This window comes from Stegostoma tigrinum, unplaced genomic scaffold (assembly GCF_030684315.1).
Source record: "Stegostoma tigrinum isolate sSteTig4 unplaced genomic scaffold, sSteTig4.hap1 scaffold_94, whole genome shotgun sequence".
NCBI lineage: Eukaryota > Metazoa > Chordata > Chondrichthyes > Orectolobiformes > Stegostomatidae > Stegostoma > Stegostoma tigrinum.
The window spans coordinates 1047691-1054776 of NW_026728819.1; positions in this window are offsets into that span (position 1 = coordinate 1047691).

The window sequence follows — 7086 nt, forward strand, 5'->3', positions numbered from 1 at the left end:
TAAAAACTGGCGAGGCAACAGGAGACAGAGGGTAGTAGCAGAAGGGAGTTTCTCAAATTGGAGACCTGTGACCAGTGGTGTTCCACAGGGATCTGTGCTGGGACCACTGGTGTTTGTGATATATGTAAATGATCTGGAAGAAGGTGAAGGTGGTCTGATCTGCATGTTTGCTGATGACACTAAGATTGGTTGAGGAGCCGAGAGTGAAGGGGACTGTCAGAGATTACAGCAGAATATAGATAGACTGGAGAGTTGGGCAGATAAATGGCAGATGGATTTCAATCCGGTCAAATGCGAGGTGTTGCATTTTGGAAGATCAAATTCAAGGAAGAACTATAGAGTAAATGGAAAAGTCCGAGGGAAAATTGATGAACAGAGAGATCTGGGTGCTTTAGTCCATTGTTCCCTGAAGGTGACAACGCAGGTCAATAGGGTGGTCAAGAAGGCATATGGCATGTTTTCCCTCACTGGGCTGGGTACTGAGTACAAGAGTTGGCAGGTCATGTTGCAGTTGTATACGACTTTGGTTCAGCCACATTTGGAGTACTGTGTACAGTTCTGGTCGCCACATTACCAAAAGGATGTGGATGCTTTGGAGAGGGTGCAGAGGCGGTTCACCAGGATGTTGCCTGGTATGGAGGGTGATAGCTATGAAGAGAGGTTGAGTAGATTAGGTTTATTTTCATTAGAAAGACGGAAATTGAGGGGGGAACTGACTGAGGTGTACAAAAGCATGAGGGGTATAGACAGGATAGCAAAAAGCTTCTTCCCAGAGTGGGGGACTCAATTACGAGGGGTCATGAGTTCAAAGTGTGAGAAACAGTTTCTGCTCACAAATTCAGCCTGAGACAAAGCCTTGGAAACAAGTCAATTTTATTCTGTACGATCTTGCAAGAAAGGGTGTCTGCTAGACAGACACACACTACAAAGCATGTTCAACATTCTTATACAGTTTACAAGTTGCGGAATCACGCCTCCCTGCTCCCATTGGTCTTATCCTATCATTCCCCGTCCTGTCGGACAGCCCTTGTTTATCATTCCCTTTACTGCCGGCCGAAGGCCCCATTCCCTTGTTTACTGCAATCCTTATTTGCTATCCTAAAGAGCGCTAGACACGCTGTACGAGTGAATCGTCAGGTTTGCAGAAATAAGCCTCTGCTACAACACCCTTATCTCTACCATGTCCTTGTCTGCAGAAAGAATGTTTCTGGTCGTGATAACTGCCATCTTTGCAGAACCTAATCTCTGGTTAATGATAAACTTCTGCTGCAAAATCTTGTGAATTTCTGCTTTTGCAAGATCCCACTATTCATCCTTACCTGCAGAAACATATTTCATTTCTCACAATTCCCCCTTTTTTCTTTTTCTCAAACTGTTGTTTCTGCACTAATTAAGCCCCCTTTTTAAAATTCATTTTCCCATTCTCTGCCTTCACGCTTGCTGGCGTTGAGGTTCACAATCTTGTGCACGGTTAACCCTTAAACCACTCTTTGTGATGTTTGTTTTTCGAACTCCAGAAACATTCTTTGACTTTCTCTTTGTTGCATACCATCTGCTGATTGTAAAAGCATCTGGTGATGTACTAGGGTTCGTTCTCCTAGAGACGTCATTAATTGGTTCAGTATCCATTTAAGGATATTAAACTCCACCACCAGACCCACTAATATCAATAATCCATAGATGGCCAAATTAACCAACCACTCTCCGCAACCAGGTAATTCCCAATTCCCCCATTCCCAGCCATTTTCATTCCGGTATCGGTTACCGGCCTCCCTTATCTTGGGGATTTTGTCTCGTACGTGTTGGGAGATTTCAGTAATATTATGGGAAACGGCAGGTATGTATGTATAACATTCTTCCCTAATTAGGACACAGGTACCACCTTTCTCTGCCAAAATGTAATTTAGAGCCATCCTATTCTGGAGAATCGTTAGTCTGGCGGCAATCATTTCGGTCGTTATGGCCACCACTTGGGATTGAGTCTCGGCCAATGCATCGGCAGTATTGTTGGCCAACTCCTCCAGGGAAGGCGCCAACTTTTGCATTTCTCTTCCTGCTCGGGCAGTCCCATACATAGGTATTAAAGTCCAGAGAAAGCGATCCCCTTCAGTTACTTTTTGGGGTGTCCGCTTCTTCCCCTGCTCATTCTGAGTTATTTCTGGGGTTTTATCTAACAGCCTCAGATGGGGAATTACATAGGCGAGGTAGCAACAGCCACTTCAGCCATTCTGACTTTGAGGCAGTGTTAGATCAAGATCATAACATTCCTGCATTTCTACGCTTCCTATGCATTCGGTCACCCGAATGTACCTTTCCCCGGGGATAAAGGGATAGGCCTATAGACCACATATCCAATGTGTCCCGTTCAATATGTGGGGTACATTTGTGCCAGTAGCTTGGCTGGTGGTGACACAAGATGAGTTTCCTAACTGGAAGGGTGCGCTGTCATTCTGATTGCAGAAACAAGTGGTATTGACTGCTCCTTTCGGTGGGGAAACCCTAAGGCCGTCGATAGCACCCGGGGTTTTCGGAGCTGGTCATGGGAACCATCCCGCGAATTTATAATCACCCCTTTCAGATCTCCATTTTGTATCATTTGAGCCCAAGTCAAATTGTTGTGCCTCGTACACCTCTCTATTGGTAAATGGTACTACCGTGAGAGGGATTCCAGATTCTCCATGGTGTGGGATCGTAGCGCATACCCAACAGTCGGTACGCCCCGTTACTCTAGCATAATTCCGACATAAAACGGTAAAATGATTCTTCCCAACCCCCTGGGCAACTAGCGCCAATATTATCGTAACAACATAAAGCTGCCTGCTCATTTCAGCTTGGCAACCCCTATCTGTCTGTTCTCTAACCCTTTAAATACCCGGGAGGGGTGAGTTCGCGCAACGCTTACAATACAACATTTCTAACCAATACTTGATAGTCTTTCATATCAGTTCAGTTCATTCTTTTTGCTCAGCTTGACTTTCAAAGGGTTGTCTGTAGGATGAACTTGCCATTCTGCCAGAGGGGAAGGAGCGTCCACCGGACCCTTAACACGAGTGTGATGACTCCACCCTTTTTCAGCAGTACGGATGGCTGTTTCAGTAGTCAGGAGGGTCAGGAACGATCCCTCCCAGCTTGGGTGCAGTTTGGTATCTTTCCAGGTTTTGATCAAGACCCAATCACCCGGTCGTGTCTGATGTACTGCGAACTCTAGTGGAGGTGTCTGGGTCAACAGACCCTTTTTCCTAGGGACAGACAAAGAAGAACCGAGCGACACAATATAGTTCTTTTAAAACCTTATCATTGAACTCTACAGTTGGTAATTCCCATTTTCCACCCAAGAAAGGCAATCCAAACATCATTTCATAAGGAGAGAGGCCAATATCACATCTGTGCGCAGTGCTAATGCGTAACAAAGCGATAGGTAAACATTTTGTCCATGGTAATCGAGTCTCTAGGAGTAGCTTAGACAGTTGCTTCTTTAAGGTTTGATTCATTCGCTCTACCCGTCCAGAAGAAGGCGGGTACCAAGGAGTGTGGAATTTCCAAGCAATCTCCCCGCCATTACCTCCTGTAGGATCTTAGAGGTAAAATGGCTACCTTGGTCCGAATCTATACTTTCCACCACTCCATATCGAGGAATTAAATGCTCTAAAAGAGCTTTTGCTACTCCCTTCGAGGTGGCCGAGGACATTGGAAATGCCTCCACCCACCCAGTTAGAAGATCCATTAGGACCAATAAGTACTTTTGCTTCCCTACTGGGGGTAATTCTGTGTCGTCTACCTGTATCCTCTGAAAAGGTCTTACCGCAGGGTTTTCTCCAGCTTTTGGCCCCTCTCTCATTACTTTCTTATTAATCCTTTGGCAAGTCGGGCAGCCTGCACATACCTGCTTAGCTAACGTGTATATCCCTTTGCATCCATACTTTCTTAACACTGTGTCACACATAGCTTGGGAGCCCCAATGACTGCCTTGGTGCAAAGTGGCTAGGATGTTTCTCATGACTGGTTTGCTCAACAACTCCCTCCCATCCGGGAGGATCCACCTTCCTTCAGTTGTCTTAGTGGCCCCCATCTCCTGGAACTCCTTTTCTTCTTCTTCCGTGTACATGGGGCTCACAGAAGGGGACTCCACTAGGGGTGTGAGAACCCGTATTTTTGTTACTGTAAGGTTCATAGCAGCCTCTTTGACTGCCTCGTCTGCTAACCTATTCCCTCTTGCTTCTAGGATACTTCCCCTCTGATGTCAGGGTACATGGACTATAGCTATTTCCCGGGGTAATTCCAAACTTTTCAACACTTGTCCTATCAACCCTTCGTGTATTCACTCCTTTCCCTGACTATTGATTAGTCCACATTCTTGCCATATCTTTCCGAAAGTATGTACCACCCCATAGGCATACTTAAAGTCGGTATAAATTGTCCCATCCCGGTTCTCTAATTGTGTTAAAGCTTGGTTTAATGCGTACATCTCACGAGTCTGGGCTGACTCTACAAAGTATAGGGGTTGGGTACTACCGGGTGTCGCGTTTGAACCAATTGGTTCAACGCTCCGAGGTCCTGCACCATTCGACAGGTTCCGTCTGGTTTGCGGACGGGCAGTATTGAAGTATTAAAGGGTGACATACATGTTTCTAGCAGTCCAGTTTTTACCAGGGAATCTATAACGGGTTGTAGACCTTTATGGCCTTCTAATGATATAGGGTACTGTCTAACCCGAACCGTCTCACCTTTTCGAGTCAGTGTGATTACCAACGGGGTAATAGTTAGGTGCCCTGCGTTATCAGCTCTCGCCCACACATCGGGACTAATTTGTTGTTCTTCCCGCGGCGTTAACATAGCCATTGTTACAGCTACTGCACTATTCTCTACCCCAATTTTTAAGCCCAGCAATATAATCAAATCCCTACCCAGTAAATTACTCCCAACGTCGGGAATGTATAGTAATTGTCCTGTCACTTCCTTATCATCGTTTCTAATTAGGGTTGGCTCAAAAATACTGGGACTCCTTTGTCTTTTACTCCGGAAACCCTGAGATATTCGTTAGTCAATTTAACACTAGTAGGTATAAAACTTAGGGATGACCGTGCCGCACCGGTGTCCACCAAGAATACTGCCTCCTCCCCTTCAGGCCCCACCTTTAAGTTTATCAAGGGTTCCCGGTGGGCCTTAGGAGGAAGGAACCCCTGACTCCCCTAATCCTCATCGAGGGCCATTCGGGAGACCGTTTCCCTTTCCCGTGTTAACTCTGGGCATTCCCGCTTAAAAGGCCCCACTCTTCCACAACGGTAACATCCTGCCTGTCATCTCCCTCGTCTAGTATCTGCCTCTTCTTTTTGTGTCTCTCTCCGCCTTCATATTCCCTGTTCAGCTTTTTCTTTCTTTGTCACTTCTTTAATGGCGGCGACCATCATTTTTGCTTTTTGTTTCTGTTTCTCGTCCTCCCTTTTTACAGATACCTTCTGTGCCTCGCGTAGTAATTCCTCCATCTGTCTCTCACTCCATCCATCTATTTTCTGTAATTTCCTTTGTATGTCTGGCCACGATTTAGTTACAAACTGGACTTTTAAAAGTCCCTGAGCTACCGCATCACCGGGATCCATCCCCGAATACTTCCTTGTGGCCTCCTTGAGCCTTTGAAGAAATGTCGAAGGAGTTTCATCTTTGTCTTGTCGTACATCGAAGGCTTTAGCAAAATTCTGCGATCTGGGTGCTGCCTCATTAATTCCCAATATTACCATTTCCCTCAAATCCCGCCTTGATGCTCTATCATGTCTATCATTATTGTTCCAATGAGGATCGGCATTCGGGAATTTCTGATCTGCCGGGACTACGTTTAGTCCCGCTGGGTGCGTTTTTTTCCCGCTCCTGGAAGGCCGCCCTCCTAATCATACCTCGTTCTACCGCCGAAAATAGAGTTCCTAGAATTACGGAGAGAAAAGAAGATAGGTGGAGAGAGTATAGGTGGGGAGGTAGGGAGGGGATAGGTCAGTCCAGGGAAGACGGACCGGTCAAGGAGGTGGGATGAGGTTAGTAGGTAGATGGGGGTGCGGCTTGGGGTGGGAGGAAGGGATGGGTGAGAGGAAGAACAGGTTAGGGAGGCAGAGACAGGTTGGACTGGTTTTGGGATGCAGTGGGTGGAGGGAAAGAGCTGGGCTGGCTGTGTGGTGCAGTGGGGGGAGGGGACGAACTGGGCTGGTTTTGGGACGCAGTTGGGGAAGGGGAGATTTTGAAACTGGTGAAGTCCACATTGATACCATTAGGCTGCAGGGTTCCCAGGCGGAATATGAGTTGCTGTTCCTGCAACCTTCGGGTGGCATCATTGTGGCACTGCAGGAGGCCCATGATGGACATGTCATCTAAAGAATGGGAGGGGGAGTGGAAATGGTTTGCGACTGGGAGGTGCAGTTGTTTGTTGCGAACTGAGCAGAGGTGTTCTGCAAAGCGGTCTCCAAGCCTGCGCATGGTTTCCCCAATGTAGAGGAAGCCACACCGGGTACAGTAGCTGCAGTATACCACATTGGCAGATGTGCAGGTGAACCTCTGCTTAATGTGGAATGTCATCTTGGGGCCTGGTATAGGTGTGAGGGAGGAGGTGTGGGGGCAAGTGTAGCATTTCCTGCGGTTGCAGGGGAAGGTGTGGTGGGGTTGGAGGGCAGTGTGGAACGAACAAGGGAGTCACGGAGAGAGTGACTTCACCAGTTTCAAAATCTCCCCTTCCCCAAATGCATCCCAAACCAGCCCAGTTCGTCCCCTCCCCCCACTGCACCACAAAACCAGCCCAGCTCTTCCTCTCCACCCACTGCATCCTAAAACCAGTCCACCCTGTCTCTGCCTCCCTAACCTGTTCTTCCTCTCACCCATCCCTTCCTCCCACCCCAAGCTACACCCCCATCTACCTACTAACCTCATCCCACCTCCTTGACCTGTCCGTCTTCCCTGGACTGACCTATCCCCTCCCTACCTCCCCACCTATACTCACTCCACCTATCTTCTTTTCTCCATCTTCGGTCCGCCTCCCCCTCTCTCCCTATTTATTCCAGTTCCCTCTCCCCATCCCCCTCTCTGATGAAGGGTCTAGGCCCGAAACGT